The sequence below is a fragment of the Pogona vitticeps genome, chromosome 3, assembly GCF_051106095.1.
Source record: "Pogona vitticeps strain Pit_001003342236 chromosome 3, PviZW2.1, whole genome shotgun sequence".
In the NCBI taxonomy this organism is placed as follows: domain Eukaryota; kingdom Metazoa; phylum Chordata; class Lepidosauria; order Squamata; family Agamidae; genus Pogona; species Pogona vitticeps.
Genome location: NC_135785.1, coordinates 201,342,730 through 201,367,003, shown reverse-complemented (window position 1 = coordinate 201,367,003; position 24,274 = coordinate 201,342,730). Strand labels below are relative to the sequence as shown.

At 41.7% G+C, this 24,274-nt stretch overlaps 1 protein-coding gene across 1 annotated transcript in view; it reads right to left on the bottom strand.

The window, feature by feature from the left end:
* Positions 1 to 23,901, bottom strand: part of ERG (ETS transcription factor ERG) — a 163,238-nt gene extending 139,337 nt beyond the window's left edge. Inside the window, exon 1 of the mRNA XM_072994135.2 lies at positions 23,785 to 23,901. The gene's annotated coding sequence lies outside the window, so the exon portion shown is untranslated. The remainder of the gene's footprint in view (positions 1 to 23,784) is intronic.
* Positions 23,902 to 24,274: the final 373 nt, after the last annotated feature.

The window sequence follows — 24,274 nt, the reverse complement described above, 5'->3', positions numbered from 1 at the left end:
TTGTACTTCAATGGGGTGAATAAAGAGCATGCACTGTAAAGTCCGTAGGCCAGGTTTCCCCTGAGACATGAAGTCACTAAGTAATAAGTTATCTCAAACATAGGTCCTTTCCTACTCCACAATATGAGAGATTTTGTTACATTTACAGTTTTTGTTTCACACTTTGTTTTTATACTGGCTTGTAGGCGTTTGGACTAAAAAATTATTTTTAATCACCAGTATCCAGCGACTCTACACACATTTTTACTTTCATATCATAGCTACTGCACACACATTTTTACTTTCATATCATAGCTACTGCATGCTTTGTTCTATAGAAGCCTTGGAATACAGGTGAAGCCCAATGAACACTTTGGAATATGTCCTTTGTTGATTTACTCATGCCGATTGCTCAAAAAAGGTACAATAAAAATATTTTGTCTAAATGTCAAAATTATTCTTACGGGGTTCTCAAAATGATCATAAAGTAGACCCTTCTGCAAGTTGGGACTACTCTGAAAATAAGAACTCAAATCCTGTGAGTTCTTCTCCCCTCCTTTTTATTCAGTTTTCCAAGAAAAAGGCCTAAGCAAATATGCTATTTTAGCAAGAGTTTAAAAGGCCATTATGGTCAGAAAAATGACTGTGTAAAAATGGCACCTTTTTACTTCACCACTCTATTCATTGCAAGTATTCTGAGTCATGTCTGCTTATTTTAGTGCTCAAAATAGGTTTTTATTACTTTTCATTCCTTTTTAGCTTTGTGGAAGCAAAATACAAGTGAAAAACCTAGATGGACTCCATTCAGTCTCATGCATCATCAAGAGACTTGTTAGAAAAATTTCTGTTGCAAATCTTTGCTCCTGGTGATGTTGCAGAAGCCAAAAAGCACACAGCTCAGAATCTGATTCCCAGTTTGCATATGCAGAGCAGCTAACTAAATAAATCACTTTTTAATATGAAAGAGAGAGAGAGAGAGAGAGCTGGCGAAAGGTTTTATTACAGGGAAATCACTGAGAGACACCTACTCTATATCTCACACCTCAGCGAACAGGATATATTCTTTACATTTCTGTTATCTTTTAGGTTTCACCTTATTAATTTGTTTTCTTCCCTCCACTGCTCCTCAATTTATTTACATATCCATACCTGTGGTAGTGTTTCTTTATGTCACTACAATATTTAATATACCCCTTTGTACCATCTAAAACACTCTTGTAAGAGGGCATAAAATCAATAGGAAAGCAAAACACGTGAAACCAGAATAAAACAATACAGTCACAGTATAAGCAACAGAAAGACAAAAAGTCTTGTGCAGAGACAGCAGACTGGCTTCTCTTTTCAGAGCTGGCTGCTGACTCTCCAGCACATGTGCAGGGCCAGCTCTGAAAAGGGAAGCATGTGATCTGCTCATTTTCTATTCCAGGTTGCCCCACTCAACTTGAGACTTGGACTTGGGACTTGAGCCCCAAAACTCAGACTTGGACTTGAAACTCAGGCCCAAAGACCAAGGCTTGGGACTCGGGCCCAAAGATTTGTCAACATCCCTTGTGCCTACTCATAATTACAGCTATCTTTATCTTTTTATTAAACATATTGTTTTTCTCAAATTTCTAGCCAGTCCATTATGTCAGTAGCTCCATAAATAAAAATTCTATTGCCAATGGTTAAGCAGCTGGTTTCGCATACTTTGGCACTCACAGAATAGTAGATGTGTAATACTCATACATATATAGAGCAAGATTATAGCATCCCTCCTACTGCCACTTCAGCCACTGTAAAATTTCACAAATCTGACGGCACAAAAATCTGGATGTTTGGAACGCAAATCCTAGACCACCTGTTCTTGCACAAGACAAACTGTTAAAACTTCTCAGCAGTTTAAACTGAAAGCAACATACCTAATTAATATTGGAACAATTAATCAGTGGAACAAAATGACCATCGAGTACAATAAGCACTTTTTACACAACAACCACTGTTTTGGCCTACAAAACACAACTTTTGTACAATACAAAAGTATTTTAGTGGGGTACACTGATTATCTTTCCCCCCACACACACATTTTTCTAAAGAATGTCTTCTATAGGAAATGACCCTCACACAGCTTTATGCAAACAATAAGGCCCTCTAGCCTTTTCAGCCTTATCAAGGTACACGTCGCTCAGAGAAAGTAAACTGGCATCTACTGAGTGAGCACTCAGAAGATACACATAAATACACTGCCTAATTGAATCACTTAGAGAACAAAGGAGAGAGAAAAAATAGCAATAGTAATAGTTCCCAACAAGGAACTCTAAACATAATAGAAAAGGGTGGGAATCCTCGAGTATTTCTTTTTCCACTACTCTAAGATCACCACTTTGGAAGCCAGGAGGGCCTGGCATGCTCTGGTCTATGGGGTCACGAAGAGTCGGACACGACTTAACGACTAAACAACAAACATCACCACATGACCTACTAAGACTCTCCAGACTCTTCCTCTTTACTGCATCATTATGATTTTTGGATATATGGCTTAGATACTTAAAAATAGGTAAAAGGTAAAAGTTCCCCTTGACATTTTAGTCAGTCATGTTCGACTCTAGGGGGCAATGCTCATCCCCGTTTACAAGCCGTAGAGCTAGCATTTGTCCGGAGACAGTTTCCGTTGTCACGTGGCCAGCGTGGCTATACACGGAATGCTGTTTACCCTCCCACCGAGGTGGTACCTATCTATCTACTCACATTTTACATGCTTTCGAACTGCTAGGTTGGCGAGGAGCTAGGATAAAGCAACGGGAGCTCACTCCGTCATGTGGATTCGATCTTACGACTGCTGGTCTTCTCACCCTGCAGCACACAAAGGCTTCTGCAGTTTAGCCTGCAGCGCCACCATTAAAAATACATGATTCTAAAATCAAATCATCTTCTTTCCATCCCTTGCCTATTTTTAGTTATGTAGACATCCTTCAGCTCATTTTGGATTGGAGCCAAACATTGTGTAATTAAAAAAAACTCTCTCAACCCCATCCACTAGTCCTAAATGTGCTTATAAACACCATTCCCAAATCCTCTTATGTCACATTTGCTACTGTTTTGGTGGTTCCAGATAGACAACTGTTTATCTTCCTCACTCTCCAATCTTTCTTTCTGTCCTTCCTCATTCATTCATTAGGCATCCTTCAGTCTTGAAAGACTATGGTAACATGCTCTGTATGGAGGACTTGGAACAGCGTCTAGTGTGGCTGAGAAGGCCAATACGAGAGTGACGATCCCTGATTTTGCCGGTTTCAGGACTGCCTCTTTGCCTCAGCCTCCTGAAAATGTGTATCTTTAAATTGGGAGAGGACATGATGCACCGCTTGCCTCCAGGCTGAACGCTAAGATGTCAAAGTTTCCCATCTGTTGAGGTCCATTCCTAAAGCCTTCAGATCCCACTTGCAGATGTCCTTGTATCGCAGCTGTGGTCTCCCTCTGGGGCGATTTCCCTGCACTAATTTGTTACATACAGCACTGATGTTACCTGTCTGTCATGGGTTTGGAGGGAAAGTTCCATCCTATGGGGAGTGGAAGGCGGGACATCAGGAGGAGGGGCTGTACTGTATATATATGTGAAGCCTGTGTGGTGAAGAGGAGACGCTGGGATGTGAAGAAGCAGCAGCTGGGAAGAAGAAGCTGGTGTGGGAGTCTGTGTGTCAGACAGGGTACTACTGTGTGTCAGAGTACCAACCTGATAGGTTCAGGTGTCTGTTGGTTAGCGAGAACTGATAGGTTCAGGGTCTGTGCTTCAAGTTAAGTGTTCTGTGTGAACCAAACTGTGTGCATGTATGAATGAGACTAAGCCACGTTACTATATCCTATTCACCTGATCATTTTATTTTCCTGTGTGTTGTTTTAAATAAACCTTATTCTTTTATTTGTTGAAAATCCATCCCTGGTCTGTGTGACTACTTATAGGGAATGGTTGGTGGCAGCTTAGTTAACGTGTGGCAGATCCCAGTAGGTCTGGGTTTGTCACATTGATTGGTGTCCAGCGTGTGGGATACGACTGGTCCAGTTGTCCAGCGGTCCAGCAAAGCCTTGGCAAGTGTGCCCAGAGCAAGGGGGGTCTAGTCAGGGACAATCTGAGAGCGCGTAGGTAATCTTCTAGGTGTACCTCACGGGGGGGTGCACTAGTAGAAGAACGTGTAACCTCAGATTGGGGGCTAGATTAGGGAGCTCTGAGGCAGCCTGTTTTGGCGGGAAAAAGCTGAGGCAAAACTGTAAAGTAGAAGTGATTTAGCCTGCCTGCTGAGAGGCCCAGCAGAGGGGGGTGGACTCCGGCTGGCTACAGTTGCAAGTAGTGCTGAAGGACAGCAGCAATCTATAGGGAAAGCTGGTTCTGAGGCAAAAAGAAAAAAAAAAGTGGTCGCTTTATTTTGAGGCTTGACTTTTGAAAGCAGCCTGTTCTGGGGGGGAGTATGCCCTTGACTCGAAGCCAAATGGCAGAAATGGGTGAAGTGAAAGACCCCCAGGTTGACCAAGGTTCTGAGGATGAATTTGGCTCAGTGCAAGGTGACAGCACGGGAGAACAGAACCCAGAACTCAGAAAATTGCTCATAGCCCAACAGCATGAACTGAGGATGAGGCAATTGGAAAAAGAAGAAAAATTAGAGAGAGAGAGAATGGAGAGGGAGGAAAGATTGGAGAGAGAGAGAATGGCGTTTGAGTTAAGAAGATTGGAACTGATGAACCAGAACAATAATAACAATAGGGATTCTGAGGGAGGCCAATTGTCTAAAGCTGACCTGAAGAAATTCCCTGTGTACCACAAGGGAGATTGTCCTGAGGTGTTCTTTTCCTTAGTGGAAAGAGCGTTTGTGGACTTCTCAGTGAGGGAAACTGAGAAGATGACCATCATGCGATCTTTAATCAGTGGTAGCCTGGCTGAGGTTTATTCAGAGATGCCAGAGGAACTGATGAGAGATTTTGCAGAGTTTAAAAAACTGGTGTTTGCAAGACATGGGATAAATGCGGAACAGCTGAGGCAAAGATTCAGGTCCCTCACAAAGAAACCAGAGCAGACTTTTACCCAAGTGGGGGCTCAATTGGTGAGGCTGCTAGAGAAATGGCTATCTCAGGAGGGGACAGAGACCTTTCAGCAGCTCAAAGATTTGATAGCGCTGGAACAGTTCTATTCAGTCCTGCATGGGGAACTGAAATTCCAGGTGAGGGAAAGGAAACCAAAATCTGTGGCAGAAGCAGCCGAGATCGCAGATTTTATTTACCAGATAAGAAAGCCCTTAAGTGAGGAGAAATCTGTGGGGAAACCTAAAGAAACCTACAGCAAGTACTCTCAGGGACCAGGGAAAAGCCAGCAAGGGGGAGGGGCCCATGGTGAAGGGAAGCCCTCAGACATGAAACCAAGACCTCAGATTTTGGAGGGAAAACCAAAACAAGATGAGAGAGACTCAAAATACACCAGAAAATGCTATTTCTGTCAGGGAAAGGGCCATCTAATCTCAGAGTGTGAGAAATTAAAGCAGCTAAAAGGAATGGTGCCTCAGGATTCGAGTGGGACCAAGCCAAAAGCTGTGTTCTGTGTCCAGAAAGAGCAAGGCTCATTGTCACTGAGGGAGCCTGTTGCCATGGCTACTCAATCTGGAACAGCTACATCTGCTGATCAGGCTGAGGAAAATGGTCCTCTTGTAGAGGTCAGGCGCTGCCTGCTGGTGAGAACAGATTCTCAGTTGTTTGAGACAGCAGGGGTGGACGTAGGAATACTTGACCGTCAGTATCGGGGGCTGCGGGACACTTGTTCTCAGGTGACCCTGTGCCATCCAGATATTATTCCTAGGGAATATGTAATCCCAAATGAGAGCATGAAGGTGGCAGGGATTGAGGGGCAGATAATCTCACTGCCAGTAGCGGAGATACCTGTGAACTTTCAAGGCTGGAGGGGAGTTTGGCGGCTAGCGATTTCATCGACTCTGCCAGCAGCCGTGCTCGTGGGAAATGACCTGGCTGAACATGTGAAACGGGTGCTAGTGATTACACGCTCACAAGCCACCACGGGGACAGTTCAGGGGGGTAATGATGAGCCAGAGACAGAAGCAGGTGGGGGGAGTTCAGAAGCTGTGGTGGAAACCTTAACCACAGACAGCAGATTTGGGCAAGAGCAAAAGGCAGACGCCACTCTCCAAAAGTGTTTTGAACAGGTGACTGACGCCCAGCTAACACCTGAAACCCCAGTGAGATTTCTGGAGAAAAAGGGGATTTTATATAGAGAGACCCTGAGGAATATCTCAAAAGGGGGAGATGGGATCAGAAGTCAGCTAGTGGTACCTGAAAAGTATCGCCCCATGATCTTACAAAGGGGTCACTCTGACATGTTTGCTGCACACTTAGGGGTGAACAAAACACAGCAGAGAATCACACAGAATTTTCACTGGCCTGACATAGGGAAGCAGATCAGGGAGTTCTGTAAACAATGTGATGTGTGTCAAAGGCAGGGGAATAGCCGCGACAGGACCAAAGCAAAGTTGTGCCCTTTGCCTGTGACTGACACTCCGTTCAAATGCATAGGGGTGGATATTGTGGGACCTTTGCCCAAGGCCACAAAGAGGGGGAACAGGTTCATTCTCACCATTGTGGACCATGCCACGAGGTACCCTGAAGCCATACCCTTGACTAACATTGAAACTAACACAGTGGCAGATGCCTTGGTGGGGTATATGTCCAGGATGGGATTTGCCTCAGAAATAATCACAGATTTGGGCGCATCGTTCACATCAAAGCTCATGAAACGCTTATGGCAAATCTGTGGAATTAAGCACAAGGAAACTACTGCCTATCATCCTGAAAGTAATGGGTTAACTGAGAAGTTCAATGGGACTCTAATGCGCATGATTAGGGCTTACTTGGCAGAGAATCCAAACAATTGGGACCAGAAGCTGCAATCCCTTTTGTTTGCGTATCGATCAGTGCCACAAGCCAGTACCGGGTTCAGTCCATTTGAACTTTTATTTGGGAGAATTGATCAAACAAAATTGGGAGCAGATCACCCAGGATGACCCACAAGACGTTGTGACATACATAGACACCTTGAGGAATGACCTAAAGAAAAACCTAGAGCTAGCAGCAGAGACCCTGCAAGCTCAAAAGGTCAGAAAGAAAGCTTGGGATGACCAGGAAGGCCGGGAGAGGCACTTAAACCCAGGGGAGGAAGTGCTTTGGCCTAGGCCTTGCAGAGGGAACAAACTGCAGCTGGGTATCCCAGAAACAAAATATTTGGGTCACATGGTAGGGGGAGGAGTGATAAAACCCCTGGAGGCCAAAATAGAAGCAGTTCGTGATTGGCCTAGACCCACCACCAAGAGAAAAGTCAAATCATTTCTTGGGTTGGTGGGCTACTACAGAAAGTTCATCCCGAGGTTTAGCGAGATTGCGGCTCCGCTGACCGATCTGACAAGGAAGAAGGCTGATGACCGCATCCCGTGGACCAGCGACTGTGAGGCGGCGTTCCAGAGTTTGAAGGAGGCGCTCGTCCAGTATCCAGTGCTGCGTGCTCCAGACTTCGACCGGGAGTTCATCATCTACACCGATGCGTCTAACAGCGGGGTAGGAGCAGTTCTTTGCCAGGAGGATGAGAATGGTGACCAGCATCCAGTGTCCTACTTGAGTAGGGAACTCCAAAAAGGTGAGAGACATTTGGCAACCGTGGAGAAGGAGTGTTTGGCCATAGTCTACGCGATCCAGAAGGCCAAGCCTTACATCTGGGGAAGACATTTTGTTCTGTGCACTGACCATTCACCACTGCAATGGTTAAAGACAATGAAAACCCACAATAGCAAACTTATGAGGTGGGCTTTAAATCTGCAAGACTATGACTTTGAAGTGAAGGTGGTCAGAGGGTCAGTGAACTGTGTTGCTGACGCCTTATCAAGAAGACCTGAAGAATGAAGACGGCGAAAGAAACATGGACTATGTATATATATTGATGACAAAAAGTTAAATGTACCTGTTTTTTGAACTTGGTTTGTATGAATAAAGGTAAATTGATGTAATGTATATGGTAAATGTTTAAATGCCTAATTGCTATGGTTAACTTAGAATGTAAGTATAAGTAAGTATGATATGGTATGTATAACTGTTGTTGTGTGTTTTATCCAGGTTGTTTTTTGGGAAAAAGCACCTTAGCTTTCCCCCTACAAAACAACTTATAAAGAGGGGAGGTGTTACATACAGCACTGATGTTACCTGTCTGTCATGGGTTTGGAGGGAAAGTTCCATCCTATGGGGAGTGGAAGGCGGGACATCAGGAGGAGGGGCTGTACTGTATATATATGTGAAGCCTGTGTGGTGAAGAGGAGACGCTGGGATGTGAAGAAGCAGCAGCTGGGAAGAAGAAGCTGGTGTGGGAGTCTGTGTGTCAGACAGGGTACTACTGTGTGTCAGAGTACCAACCTGATAGGTTCAGGTGTCTGTTGGTTAGCCAGAACTGATAGGTTCAGGGTCTGTGCTTCAAGTTAAGTGTTCTGTGTGAACCAAACTGTGTGCATGTATGAATGAGACTAAGCCACGTTACTATATCCTATTCACCTGATCATTTTATTTTCCTGTGTGTTGTTTTAAATAAACCTTATTCTTTTATTTGTTGAAAATCCATCCCTGGTCTGTGTGACTACTTATAGGGAATGGTTGGTGGCAGCTTAGTTAACGTGTGGCAGATCCCAGTAGGTCTGGGTTTGTCACATAATTCTCCATACAGGAGATCTTTTGGGACCATCAGCTATTCTCACAACATGCCTGAGCCAATGTAGAGGTTGCTGTTTCAGTAATGTATACATGCTAAAAATTCCAGCTCATCTTAGGACTACCCTATTTGGAACTTTGTCCTGCCAGGTGATACCAAGAATGTGTCAGAGACAACGCATATGGAACGTGTTCAACTTGCTCTCCTGCTGTGCACAAAGGGTCCAGGACTCACTGCAGTACAGGAGTGTACTCAGGACACAGGCTCTATAGACCTGGATCTTGGTATAAGCCGTCAGCTTCTTATTAAGTCATACTCTCTTTGTGAGTCTAGAGAACATGGTAGCTGCTTTTTAGTAACACCTTATCTAATAAAGAGGTTGAGACATCTCAGAAGCTTGCATACATTTTTGTGCATTTTTCAGTAAGCCTAATAAAGTTATCATCACAATGTGGTATTGGGAACTGGGACCAGAAGTCTACTAACATGTTGTATTAGGCCACTTTGGAGGAGAGGGCATGATGACATTCCAAGAAGAGGTTTCTTTTGGGATTTCCATAACAAATAATATATTTCCATCAGGTTACATATTTTTTAATTTTCAAACGTCATACCATGGAATTTGTCTTTCAACATGTAGAAGCAAGCCCATTAAATCAACTGTCTTGATCTATCTGTGCACAACATGCACACAGCATGACCTGACATTTAGAGAGGTGTGCCAGTATTTATTTATTTAACTTATATGTCACCCACACTACCCAAAGGTCTCTGGGCGGCTTACAACAATTAAAATAAAATAAAAAATAAGACAATTAAAATATATACTCTAAAAATTGCCACCAGGACCCACAGTTGATATTATTTCAATTAAAAGCTTTCTGGAACAGGAAGGTTTTGACCTGGCGCCGAAATGTCATCAACGTCGGCACCAGATGAATCTCAGTTGGGAAGGTGTTCCATAGTTTTGGGGCGGCTGCCGAAAAGGCCCTTTGTCTATAAGCTGTCCCTCTTACCTCCTTGAGGGGGGCTCTTTCAAAAGGGGCCCCTGGCTAGATATTAACTGCTGGGTAGGTGCATATGGAAGTATGCATATTATACAGTGCAAACAACCTTCATATATAAAGTTTTCCTTTTCTTTTCTTTAACTGATTTTAAACTAAAAATTAGTTCTTGAGCCAGCCACGAGAAAACAGAAAAATAAGAATGACAACATCCTGTAGCCAGAAGAAATAAGAAAGTCTTTTGAAAGAATATCATTATTTAAGGTTCTGAAACTCTTCTACACATTGTACCATAGTACACTGTGGTACATGCCTTATATGTACTGTATAGAATCTTAAAATTTCAGACCACTTAGTTTTCTACAGATAATTGCCTACTACATAAATAACATTTGAAATCAATGTTTGCTACTCTTTGGGCATTTAACAACATTGCCTTATACGGAGATATGTAAGGAAGACCACAACAACCAGCTAAATAAAATAAATGAATGAATCAACATCTCAGACGTCACAGAAATCCATCTAGCAATTTTTTTTAAAGACAGGCACAGTAAGTACATTAAATCATCCTTAATCACAGTGTGTGCTAGATACTGGGGGAACCCTGACTACACCATAATTTATTTCAATGGCACATGCATCTCTGCGGAGGTCAACAACTCAGAACAGGACAACAGCACTGGAAAAAAGTTTAACCACTTTCCAGTGCTGTTCTCCATCTATAGCTGTTATTTGTCAATTGTCCTCCAGACTGAATTATCACTTCATGCCTATATTTTATTTTATCATTTAAAATAGAAAGATTCAAATACACATCACTCATCATCTCGTCTAGTTGAATCCTCAGTCCTAGGCAAGTGCATCCATTATTACAGCAGAGGAAAATTTAAGATAAAATTAGTCAGGAACTATTCCTGTTTTCTCCCTCCTTCCCCATCCCTCCCCCACACAAACACAAACACACACATACAATTTAAGAGCTACATTTTTCTTCTTTTAGGACTATAGTTTTGCTGCTCCTGAATAAGAGGATGGCTCTGGCTAGCAGTGCTTTTTACTGGCTTTGGATACATTGTCAATTAAACCCTCTTATACAGGTTTGATCTAAGTCACAGTGATTCAAGCCCTGTCACATCCAGGAGGGATTATTGAAACACTTTGTGCATCTGGTTGTCTTTGAAGGATTCCTGGAGACATCAACAGGTTCACAGTGCAACCACAAAGTTGCTGATAAAAATGGGCCACAGAAGTCCCTTCTATCAGTTCTGAAACAACTACTTCCTGTCAGTTGATGATGATGATCATGATGATTAAATGTGCCTGTTATAATGTTAAGAACCTGGATTGATCTGGGTCCAGCAGATATAATACCAGATTTGAAAACCATGTTGTATCCCCTTCTTTATCTTCTGGACCCCACCTCTCCAATTTGTAGTATAGCCTGCTGGATCCTGCTCACCACTGCCCTGATGTCCCCCTCTCAAAGAGTTCATCAAGAGATAGCAGGGTGGGCAGTAGCACAGGCATGTGGTAATGAGCGTCCTTGTGCTAAAAAGGGAAGGACCAAGCCAAGTGGCCTCAGCACCAGAATATCCTTAGGCCCTGTATTACAGGTCAGAGGGCTTCTGGGGGAACTAGTATGGCATCAGCTGTAGGCACCTGGCCAATTTTTGACCTTTTTCTCTAAGGATGTGCCCCCCTCCCCAGAGGGGGGGGGACATCCCTTCCTGGTGGGGAATTCTCAGGAATCAGGAGCATCAGGAAAGCTGTGCCTCTTTATTGTTGTTCAAGGTGGGACTCTTCCAAAGAGCATTCTATTTTATTTTTCAGTGCATGCTTAAGTTCTTTAGACACTGCATATTTAATTACATATTTCTGACACTATAGGTTGTTTTCTAGAAAGAAAATCTTTTGACCAGGGAAGTTATTTTTAGGGTGTTTTTTTCCCTTCCTTTATACAATGTTTAAATATTTAAACTGAGTATAAAGAACATATGGAGTAAGTTGCCTTCTGGTGCTTGGACTAAAGAAACAGTTTTAGGGATGAACACCCAGCAGATACACCTTCAATGACCCTGTGAATCGGAGCACTAACCTATGCCTCCTTCAACCCTGACTTAAGAAAGTATTGGTTGAGATTCTGAAGGTCACCAGATGTGTGTCATTTAATGGACAAAACAGAGCCGAACCTTTTACAGAAACTCTGAGATGACACTTCAGTATAAAATTATTGATATCCACATCTTAGTGCTCACCGTTTCTAAAGTGAGAATTTGCTACAGTTTATTTATTTTTATTTAAAATATTTTACTTTTTACTTTTTTACTTTTTCTTTAAAAAGGGCCAAAGTTGGGGTATGGATCTAGAGATGACAGGACTTAAGTACATGCATGGAGGGCAGAGGTAAAGAGAAATCAGAAGTATTCTTACTTACAGAAAAGACCTGCTAAATGAGATACTAGGGCTCAGAAACCAGTACATATCAGAGCTAACGTCTTCCATCAAAACTGTTATTGAGTCATGATGACCAGGCTATAACTTTGTTCTGCCTCCTGTGCCAACTAATCTCTAGTATTTTAAAAAAAGTATATTCTTGCATCTCTATCTGGTGAGGGGGGGCACCCAAATTAAGAAACAGGGCTGCCAAAGAATAACTTTGTCATCATTCCAGATACATTTTACATAAATGCAAACAACTTTTTCTACTGGCCAGACATTTTGAAAAGCAGACTATCTAGAAGTGTTTTGCAGCTGAAACCCCCAAAACTGAAAATTACTAACTAATTTCTTCATCAAATGTTTACAATTATAGAATATATAATGAGTCCTGATTTCCTTCCAGTGTTTAATATTCTCATAATTCAAACCAAATTTGTTGGAGTACATTTTCTGCATATTCTCCACATTCATTCATAGGCATCCTTCAGTCTTGAGAGACTATGGTGACATGCTCTGAATCGAGGAGTGTCCTCTCCAGAGCATGAAGCCTGGGTAAGGTAGTATGGAGGATAGGCTGTTACCCAAGCAGCAGTTCCCCCCTCTCCACGTTGCTGAAATGGTCCAATGGAAAGGCAAGAGCCAATACAACTGGTTCCAGCAATGTTGCAGGAGTTGGCAGAACGACACGAGCTGCCTTCGGGACTCCAGCTCTGGATTTTGCCTCTAGGTTAACTCCTGAAGCCTTTCCATGAGTGGATATAGCCACAAGGCAGTGGAGGTTTGAAATCGGAGCTTTCCTTCTCCTAGATGGGCTGCTTTCCATGGCTGACGAGCCCCACCTACCCGGCAGCAAAGCCTCTAAATGCAGTCACCTCTGAAGATGCTCAGATGTCAACTGCCTAATGTAGAAGTCCCATACAAAGTGTACAGGTGTGCAGGACGGTCTTACTTTAATCTTTCCTTCTCCTTGACAGCTTTAGCATCAGCAACATGTTGAATTCTCCTCCAGTGTTAAGACATTTCTTTGAAAAATGAAGCAGTTTGATCCAGTCATGTCTGTCTTGGGTTTCATTTCAATCTATTTGCCTACTACTACTAACAAGGCACATGTAATAAAACCTGTCAGAAAAAGATCATTATGACTCATTATGCTATAATGTACCAGCTAGAAAAACCAGTCACACACCACATTCCCATGGGGCACTTCAATGGCATATATGAGCAAGAACTCAAAGATAATTTAAAAGCCTGTAATAAAAGAAAACCTTTGATTAAATTTGTTATGCTGGATTCATAACTAAACGAGCAAATTATGATTTATGATACAATCAGATTCCCTATCACTAAAAGATATAAGTTTGGTTGTTGTGTAGTTAATTAATGGCAATTAAATGCCTATTCTGAATAATTCAGCTGCAACTGCTACAGAAATAACTGTGAATTTATCATTTGTACCATTGTTTGCTTTCTGTTGCAATTATCCAGGCTTTCTTTTTTAAAAGTCTGTTTTGGTCAGTCGGGCTTACACTCACTATGTAGGCTGTGACAAACATCACCATGTACAGTAATTTACAAGTGATTATTAAGATAATGTTCTTCCATGAACAGTATGTAATATATCTGTAGAAATATGGGTTACATATAAATTGGGGCTACTGTGCCAGAAAGTGCTTTTAAAAAGTGTGCCGTCTTTTGTCATCTCTACCTGCGCCCCCCCCCCCCAGAAGAGCAATTACTTGTTTGTGTCAGAGGGTACTTCTAAGTCCCCATCAGTTTTCAGGACATGACACTGTAGGAGAGAGATATTCTGTCAAAAAGAGCAAAATCAAATCCCTCTTACAGGATGCAGAGCTTGCTTTTCATGGCCCTTTAGATCAGGGCCATAGTCTTGAAGCAAATTTCTCATATTAAAAGCAAACTATGCTATGAAAGTGTTCTAAATAAAGCAGAGTTTAAAAACAAAAAATATTTCCAGTAATAAATATATACCTTTTTAAAAAACCAAAAATGCTGGAATAGAAGATGAGGCAGCAATGTAACTGGAGGACAAGGATCCTTTTAGGTCACAATCTCACACAGGAAAAATTCCATTAAAATTATTCAGAATTTTTGCCTTTATCTAAATATGGTATGGAGTCCAATCCTTTGACAAATCCTCTCTAGTTTATTCTTGATCAAATATCCTTTTAGTTCTTTAGTTAGCATGAAAAATGCCATAATCAAGGGGATAATTTAGTTTTCACTGTAAGCACACATTCATGATAACTGGCTCTGCACAAACCTAGTCCACACATGAAAATAACTTTTCTCCTTCACTATTAAATTGCTATTTCTTGTATTCAATCAGGTTTTCCAGATTACACATATATACTACTATACATTTATAAATAGAAAACAACAAATGCTGCTTGCAACAGGCAAATCAACAACATCATCTCGGCATATATGTTTTAATTCTTCCTTGTTTACTCTTTCCTACTATGCATTTTTACAAAATGTCAAACTAAATGTGAGTTTGTAGGGAGTATTCAAAAAGAATGTCTGCTGAGATATAATATACTGTATACCACAACTATTGTGTCTTTATTGGGAGTACAGAATTAGGGTCAGAATCAGCAATGTGGCTCTCTACCCAGCTTTGTTCCCTGATATAAATGTATTTCACAGGCTAAAGTATCACTGATTGAATGCACCTCTATGGAAAAATATATTTATGTTATATGTTGGAAATAAACGAGTAATTATTTTTAAACAAAAGTTAAAATCTCTTGCAATCTACAGGTGTGAAATTCTATGGCTGAAATCCAACAGTAAATTGCAGCTAGAATAGGTCCACTGAATTAGTAAAGATTTGGTGAGTCACCTCCTTTGTAAATTCCATTGATTTAATGGGCCTACTCAAGTTGCAACTTACCATTGGACTTCAGACTATAACTGCATGCAGTAAAATCTGTGCTGTAGCATTAGACAACTGAAGTCAATGAAGCATTTCAGCAGAAAGTAGATATGATTCATGATTTCCAGTCTTGCAGATATGTCACAAATGCAAATCTATATGGAGAGAGACTTATAAACTTTCAGATATTTGCATGGTCCTTAACCTGCTTATTCTAGAACAACTACACAGGCTCAGGTGGTTGGGAGGTGCTGTTCTGACATCAGTGTTTTCAGGTTCACAATCTGATGCAATGAGCTTAAGGTATAGTTGAATTAAATCTGTGTACTATAGGTTTTAGGGATGTGGTGGCGCTGCGAGTTAAACTGCACACCCTCTGGGCTACAAGGTCGAAAGATCAGCAGTTCAAATCCACGCAACTGAGTGAGCTCCTGTTGCTTGTACCAGCTCCTGCCAACCTAGCAGTTCAAAAACATGTAAAATGTGAGTAGATAAATAGATACCACCGCAGTGGGAAGGTAATGGTGTTCTGTGTCTAGTTGCACTGGCCACGTGACCACGGAAACTGTCTACGGACAAACGCTGGCTCTATGACTTGGAGACGGGGATGAGCACCGCCCCCTGGAGTCGGACACGACTGACTAAAATGTCAAGGGGAACCTCAACTTTACTATAGCTTTTAACCTGCAGCCTTCCACATGATCTCCATTATCAGGAGTGGATGGGGCTAGATGATCTAGGGTTTTTCACATTTGAGGGGTTCACATTTGCTTTGAATTAAGTAGCTCTACATGATAACCTCCAGGACTCCATGGCTAGCACCTTTTAATGTCACATCTTTATAATCAAAGATAGTCGTTTAGTCGTTTAGTCGTGTCCGACTCTTCGTGACCCCATGGACCAGAGCACTCCAGGCCCTCCTATCTTCTACCGCCTCCCGGAGTTGTGTCAAATTCATGTTGGTTGCTTCACAGACACTGTCCAGCCATCTCATCCTCGGTCATCCCCTTCTCCTCTTGCCATCACACTTTCCCAACATCACAGTCTTTTCCAGGGAGTCTTTTCTTCTCATTAGATGGCCAAAGTACTGGAGCCTCAGCTTCAGGATCTGTCCTTCCAGTGAGCACTCAGGGTTGATTTCCTTTAGAATTGATAGGTTTGTTCTCCTTGCAGTCCAGGGGATTCTCAAGAGTCTCCTCCAGCACCACAATTCAAAGGCATCAATTCTTTGGCGGTCTGCTTTCTTTATGGTCCAGCTCTCACTTCCATACATCACGACAGGAAAAACCATAGCTTTGACTATTCGGACTTTTCTTGGCAAGGTAATGTCTCTGCTTTTTAAGATGCTGTCAAGATTTGTCATCGCTTTCCTCCCAAGAAGCAGGCGTCTTTTAATTTCATGGCTGCTGTCTCCATCTGCAGTGATCATGGAGCCCAGGAAAATAAAATCTGTCACTGCCTCCATATCTTCCCCTTCTATTTCCCAGGAGGTGATGGGACCAGTGGCCATGATCTTAGTTTTTTTGATGTTGAGTTTCAGACCGTTTTTTGCACTCTCCTCTTTCACCCTCATTACAAGGTTCTTTAATTCCTCCTCACTTTCTGCCATCAGAGTGGTGTCATCTGCATATCGGAGGTTGTTGATATTTCTTCCAGCAATCTTAATTCCGGCTTGGGATTCCTCCAGTCCAGCCTTCCGCATGATGTATTCTGCATAGAAGTTGAATAAGCTGGGGGACAATATACAGCCTTGTCGTACTCCTTTCCCAATTTTGAACCAATCAGTTGTTCCATATCCAGTTCTAACTGTTGCTTCCTGTCCCACATATAGGTTTCTCAGGAGATAGATAAGGTGGTCAGGCACTCCCATTTCTTTGAGGACTTGCCATAGTTTGCTGTGGTCCACACAGTCAAAGGCTTTTGCATAGTCAATGGAGCAGAAGTAGATATTTTTCTGGAACTCTCTGGCTTTCTCCATAATCCAGCGCAAGTTAGCAATTTGGTCTCAAGTGCCTCTGCCTCTTCGGAATCCAGCTTGTACTTCTGGGAGTTCTCGGTCCACATACTGCTAAAGCCTATCTTGGAGGACTTTGAGCATAACCTTGCTAGCGTGTGAAATAAGTGCAATTGTGCAGTAGTTGGAGCATTCTTTGGCACTGCCTTTCTTTGGGATTGGGATGTAGACTGATCTTTTCCAATCCTCTGGCCACTGTTGGGTTTTCCAAACTTCCTGGCATATTGAATGTAGCACCTTAACAGCATCATCTTTCAAGATTTTAAATAGTTCAACTGGAATGCCATCACCTCCACTGGCCTTGTTGTTAGCCAGGCTTTCTAAGGCCCACTTGACTTCACTCTCCAAGATGTCTGGCTCAAGGTCAGCAACTACATTGTCTGGGTTGTCCGGGATATCCACATCTTTCTGATATAATTCCTCTGTGTATTCTTGCCACCTCTTCTTGATGTCCTCTGCTTCTGTTAGGCCCCTCCCATTTTTGTGCTTTATCATGTCCATCTTTGCGCGAAATGTTCCTCTAATATCTCCAATTTTCCTGAACAGATCTCTGGTTTTTCCTTTTCTGTTATTTTCCTCTATTTCTTTGCATTGTTCGATTAAGAAGGCCCTCTTGTCTCTCCTTGCTATTCTTTGGAAGTCTGGTGGACAGAGTGCCTGAAGAACTTTGGATAGAGGCTCGTAACATTGTCCAGGAGGCAGCAACAAAAACCGTCCCAAAGAAAAGGAAATGCAAGAAAGCAAAATGGCTGTCCAATGAGGTCTTAGAAATAGCACAGAGGAGAAGGGAAGCAAAATGCAAGGGAGATAGGGAAAGTTACAGAAAGCTGAATGCAGACTTCCAAAGAATAGCAAGGAGAGACAAGAGGGCCTTCTTAATCGAACAATGCAAAGAAATAATCAAAGATACTAAAATATGATTCACTAAACACATTGAAAATCATTTTGAGTTATGCTGAAAATAAATTTCTCAGATGAAAACTTTCAGCTTGAATTTCAAGAGGGCAAATGGGGAACTGAACTCTCTTTGATGTCTTTCCTGATTTCATTGTTGCTGCCAATTTTGTGACATTCTTCAAAGCTACTGCTAGCTGGAGGCTTCCATTTTCTCTCTGACAAAATGGCAGCTTAGTAGCCACTAACTTTCTGCTGCCAGTAAGCCCCCACTTCACCATACATTGTAGCCCTGAAAAACCTTTGAAATATCTCCCTTTTGCCACCCTTAACTAGGGTAAAAATGAGGGTCAATGCTGCTCCCTCACAGGTTCAAGTTGTGGGGACATGGGAGAGGGTCTTTTCTGTTGCTGCTCCCAGACTCTGGAACTCCCTCCCACGGGAAGCTAGGCTGGCCCTCTCATTGCTGTCCTTCCGCAAGCAGGCAATGACCTTTCCCTTCAGACAGGCTTTTCCTTAATGCCTGGCAGTCTGAGAGGGAATCTTTAATGGTTTGTTGTGCTCTTTTGTTTTAAATGTGTTTTAGTACTGATTTTATTTACCATTTTAATATAATACTTGTTTAATTCTTTCTAAATATTTGTATACTTACTGTTTTTAGTTTTTAAATAGTGTCTTTTTTAATAATGTAAGTCACACTGGGTCCTTTTTAAGGAGAAAGCAGGATAAAAATATTTTAAATAAATAAATAAATAAAATTTAAGTGGAGTTGGAAAGAACTGCCAACATGTCTTTTGGCTTCTTTCCATGTCTTGTTTTCCAAGTATCAAGTTTAAGTCATCCTGTACCTTGAAAAAAAAAGTTTAATTCCACTGGAAAATTCATACATACTTTGTGTACTTTCCCCAAATACATAATATTTATATACACAATATTGTCAAATTATACACATTCCTGCAAGCAATTTTCCCAATCCTTTTAATTTTAACATTTCTTTCATGAATATATACATCTTCCCCTCATGAATACTCATGTGCATGCTTTTTTAATTGGAGGGCTCTACTGCACAGTTAAAGGGCACACAGACAATTAAGTTTCAGTTTGTATATTACTTTAAGGATAATTTACTTTTAGGATGAACTATTTTTCTGACTCATCTTAGAGTTGCCACACTAAGCCACTGGCTGGTATAGTGTCAATTCAGCAGCCAGCTGACTGCTTATCATATGACTCCAGTCAAATACTGTACAATATCACAAAAATCTTGTGGTACAACAGCTTTTTAAAAACTGCTTGACGATGTTACCTGCTTGCAAAACAAGGAACGAGGACAGTTTGTCTGCAAGTTGTGCAGCAGTCTGGGTAAACAGTAAAGTTATTCCTCCTGGCTAAAACTGCAAGCATAACCTGACAAGACCACAAGACATCTTCAATGGCAAAAGCATACACTGGCCAGAAAGGCCATACAGAGTTTCCCACTAGAGACCACAAGACTCAGGCTAGAAACAGACATCAGAGATTGCCCTTAACTGGAGCTAAAAACACATTAATGTTGCAGACAAGTGACTGAGGCTGGCTTTCTGGTTTTGAGAAATGAGTTTTGAAAGGAATCTAAATTCTGAAGACCAATCACTAAACAAAGCCTAATCCTGGCAGAGAGAAAAATTAATGCTATAAAACTCAGACATTTTCAATAGCATTTCTTTCTTCTAGTCGTAGGCTATGTCTAACGTCTGGCCTAAGATTCAAAATTTCACTCAAACATGAAACTCATTAACAGACAGTAGCCCACTAATACTGGCTAGCCTAATCAATTTCATTGGTCATTGTGTAGCATGTTATGTGCTACTCTGAGCTCCTTGCAGAAACAATAGAATAAAAAGTTAAAAATACATGAATTGTTTCGTTTTTATGTTAATATCAATGCTTCCCAGGAATAGCTATATAATTTGCTGTTTTTAATCAATATAATTATCAGATCTTTTGATGACTATCTTCTTTGTTATCTCCCTCACAACATTCCGGACCATTATTTAATAATATTCAACTAGTCACTTGACCAAGACATTGTTGAATTACAGTTGTTGGAGAATGACATTGACTAAATTTTTCAGATTTTTCTGCAGTTTCCCTGAAAATAAGACCTAACCTGAAAATAAGCCCTAGTATGATTTTTCAGGATGCTCGTTATATAAGCCCTGCCCCAAAAATAAGCCCTAGTTAAGTGAAACCCCGCCCTCCACCATTGTGCAGCAACCAGAAGAAGATGATGCGACCTGTATTTGAATAAACATAGATGGTTGTAAATGAAAACAATTAAATATACCCTGAAAATAAGCCCTAATGCATTTTTGGAGCAAAAATTTATATAAGACCCTGTCTTATTTTCCGGGGGAAACGGTATTCACCAATTCTAACTACACATATTGAAAGAACAGGCTATATCAAAGTAATCCTGCAGGAAGAATATTCTCAGCCATTTCAGTTAACAATAATATACTGCATTTTTATTTTTACATTCAGACTGCTTATAATTTTGAGGGCTTTTGTAAATGAACTGTATTACGTACTTTAAATTAATTAAAACACAGTATTCATAATAAAAGTAACAATTTGTGACAAAGATAGTAGTTTCCTTTGAATAAACAACAGAGACTTATAAATGTATGGTGTAGATAACAATCTGAAATCTGCTTTTAAAACAAGGGATACACATTGATTGCCCTGAATAATATAATTACTATCATAGGAGATTGCTCTGATTAAACCACGCCAAAAAAGCAAACTTGAACTGCAGATTTAGTGAATTAATTGATTGTGCTGGTAAATTTTTTCAGCTTGTGATATAAAATCACAAATTTCCATCAGCAATATTAATTATGAACTTTTGACTATCTGTATTTAGCTTTTATAATAAAGGTCTGCTGAGCTGCACATTTAATCATTATACAGATGAAATGCAAACCCATCTAAAGTATTTTGGTGTGGAAATGCTGGAAGTGAAATTTTACTTGCATCTTAGACAATATATTAAGGTCCAAATTGGTGGAATAAAGACAAGCAAGAAAATCAAGCATCATAAAAATGGCAGAACAGTCAGATGAAAAACTGATTACTTATAAAACTAACAACAATATATTATCAATACAATCCTTGCAACATGTACTTCTATCCAGTACTACAGAATGTGTTTGGCTTGGAGAAACAGATTTGAAAAAGGAGGGAGTAGGAGTTATTCAAAGCACCAACCTCTCAAGTGTTCTTTGAGCTGTTCCCCAATCAAAGAATCCTTGATTCATTACTTTTTTTTTCTACTCAGAGTTTAAATTTGTCCTGTATGATGTGGCCCAAACAATGCTAACTTGCTGGACACTGGTTACCTATTACAACAAAGAAGAAAACTTCTACCTTGTAAAGTATTTATAAAAGCTCTGTGTTTCTTTCTTTGAATTGTTACTTCATGAGACAAAAATGTCCCAAAATGTCTTTGTGGCATGTCATAAATTTACATCAAGATTTATTTTTTTAAAAAAAGAAGGCAGAAATAAATGTGTTCATTTCATTATTCTAACCTGGGTTAATAACAATATATTCACATAATAGGTAAAAAAAATCTTAATGGAATTTTAGTTCGTTCTTTATCTGAACTCAAAGCACTCTTTGTCTGCTCCATTTGCTTCAAACAAACCATAGACGTGTGCTTACAGGGTTAAAACGAAGGAATGTGACAGTTCTCCATGTGCAGTCTATATACCTAACTGTTCCACTTTCCCTGGTGGGGCTCCAGATTACAAGAAAACAATGCAGCACACAAACTACTACTTCTGTTAACCTCATGGAACGGTACAAACCAGAATTATTTTATTTTATTTTAAAAGTAATAATTACAGTACGATCGGTTCTTATACTACTGGTTCTTACTAAGAATTAGATGAATAAGCCTTTTCTTAACTGACCACAAACTGAGAGCATCTGATACAATGATTATTTATGTTTACTTGACAATCACCTGATCAGAGAAATCAATCTTCTGCATGTGAGTGAGCTATTTGCATACCTACTGAAACCAAATCTGAGTTTTATTCATTGCACTGCTTTAAATCTTAAAAGCTGGACAACATTTTGCTTCAACAAGGGACTTTGCTGATTTAAAGTGCGCAACTGTAGAAAATAATACATATTCCAGTAGATACCATAATAAGAGTGAATGAGAGGTGATCAAACATAAATCAATGAAATGAGTGAATTTAGTTGGTAGGACTGAATTAATGAAATTTAAAGTACACAGCTGAATATTTCAAAGAAAATGCAGCAGCCGCTCCAAAAATAAGAGAAGTGTGAAAATGAGCTGGCGCTGATAAAACAGAAAGAACTGTAACAAGTGAATGTAAACAGCCATAAAATCCTACAATGTTTTTAGAATGAGCATCGTTGTTGTTTTGTGTGATCTGTAATTATGTCATCAGGTGGTTTGTAAATTGCCCAGAGAGTGTTCGCACTAATGGGGCGGTATAGAAATCAACTAAATAAATAAATAAATAAACTTTTAAAGAATCTATTTTTTCAAAAAAAAAAAGAGAGAGAGAGAGAGAGAGACGGACAAGCCAAAATGTATGTCTAAGGGAAAGGAGGTGACAGCACAGGAGGAATTAATAAGAAAAACTAGGTAGTAACTTCAAAAGTGCTGGGTGTTCTTTACCACTTTACATGTGGCAAAATGAATGTGTAAACTGTGTGTTTTTCACAGCTGTCTTGGACATCATCCAAATGTGTACTGTGCCTTTTTCTCATAACTTACATTAAGATGAATTCTAGAAAAGAAAAGTATGTCTGTTGCTGGAAACTTTTAGGAAGCACTTTAGCAAGTGGCATTACCAAGGAAAAGGGAGGGGGTGTGTGATTAAAAGCCCTTTCATTTATCCGTTCTCTTACAGAAGAGTATCAATGTACAAGGTAACCTGAGTTTTTAAGATGAAGTACTCCAATGCAAAATAAAACATTCAGTTGTGTTTTTTATGCCTCTTGATGTGTTAGACCACCACACATTTTGAGATATCACAGGAACTACAGTCTTGCTCTTCCTCTCCAGTACACCAACTGTTTGTCTACCAGCTTCCCAATAGCTGGGATAAAACTCTCTCCTTCTGCGTGAGCACATAGGCACTCTGCATTCCCTGGACAGCATCCTAAAGAGAAAGCAGGTTTAGCTCCAGGACTTCAGTTTCAGAGCTCATGCTTTTTTAGGCTTCTAGTTCGCAGCTTGTTGCATATGAAGTAATACAGTAAAGAATGCCTCTGAGCTTATGCAGAACGCCTTTCCCCACCTTCCCACCTTCCTCACAGGTCCAAGTCTTCCTATTCGTCCTCAGAGGATGAACCGAAAAAGTCAACCGGATGCTTTCCGTTTGGCAACAAACCTGGAGCACAACTGAAGTGTGTCCCACAAGCAGCCTAGGCAGCCAGCAACCGTCCAACAAACTCAAGGTTTGGGGAAGCCTGGCCAGTGCGGTGCCTGCCAGTCAGCAGCGTCCAGGAGCAGCGTCTCCTTTCCTTCACGTCCCTAAACTTCTGCCCCGTTTGAGAATTGGTGGGAGTGGGCCAGGCAGGCACCTCCGCAACGCCGCGAAAGCGCACCCACCAGTCGCCCGCCGAGCACCGCCATCCCGCCCTCTGCCCTGCCACACGTCGTCCCCTCACCACTCAGAGCCCCTCGCGGGATCCCCCACCTACCTTTCCACCCACACCCACCTGCCGACCGCCCTACCGATCGAGCGCGGCAAGCTGCCCCCCACCCACCCACCCACCGCACCCGCTAAGGCCCTCAAGGTGAAAGACTTACCTCCCCGAAGCGGAGGAGGAAGCGCGGGGCTGCCGCCAGCGCGTGGCAGCGGACTGGAAGGAGGGGCGAGGCTGCCGTCCGAGTTGTGGCCGCCCCGTCCTCTTCTTCCCTCTTTCTCTCTCTATCTCTCTCTCTCTCTCCCCCCCCTCACCCCGCCCGGCCTTTTTTCACGTCAGAGCTCAGCTCCGAGCAGCGGCTCCGGCCTCCCGCCGCAGCCGCTTTCCGCCTCCAGGCATGGCTCGGCCAGCGAAACTCGTCGTCCCTTCGAGCGAGAACCCCCCGCCTCCCTCGCCTTGGAGCGCCGAGGTCCCGTTCCCCTGTCGGGGCGGCCCGTCAGGCCTCCAGAGGCAACCAAAGGACCAGAGAGACAGGAGGCACGCCACACACGCGGGGAGGAGGAGGAGGCGCCGCCTGTGTTTCCTCAGCGTGGGCTGCGTGTGGGTGCGAGCCGGCTCCATTCAAATTCACGGGAGTTTGGCCATGGGCTTCA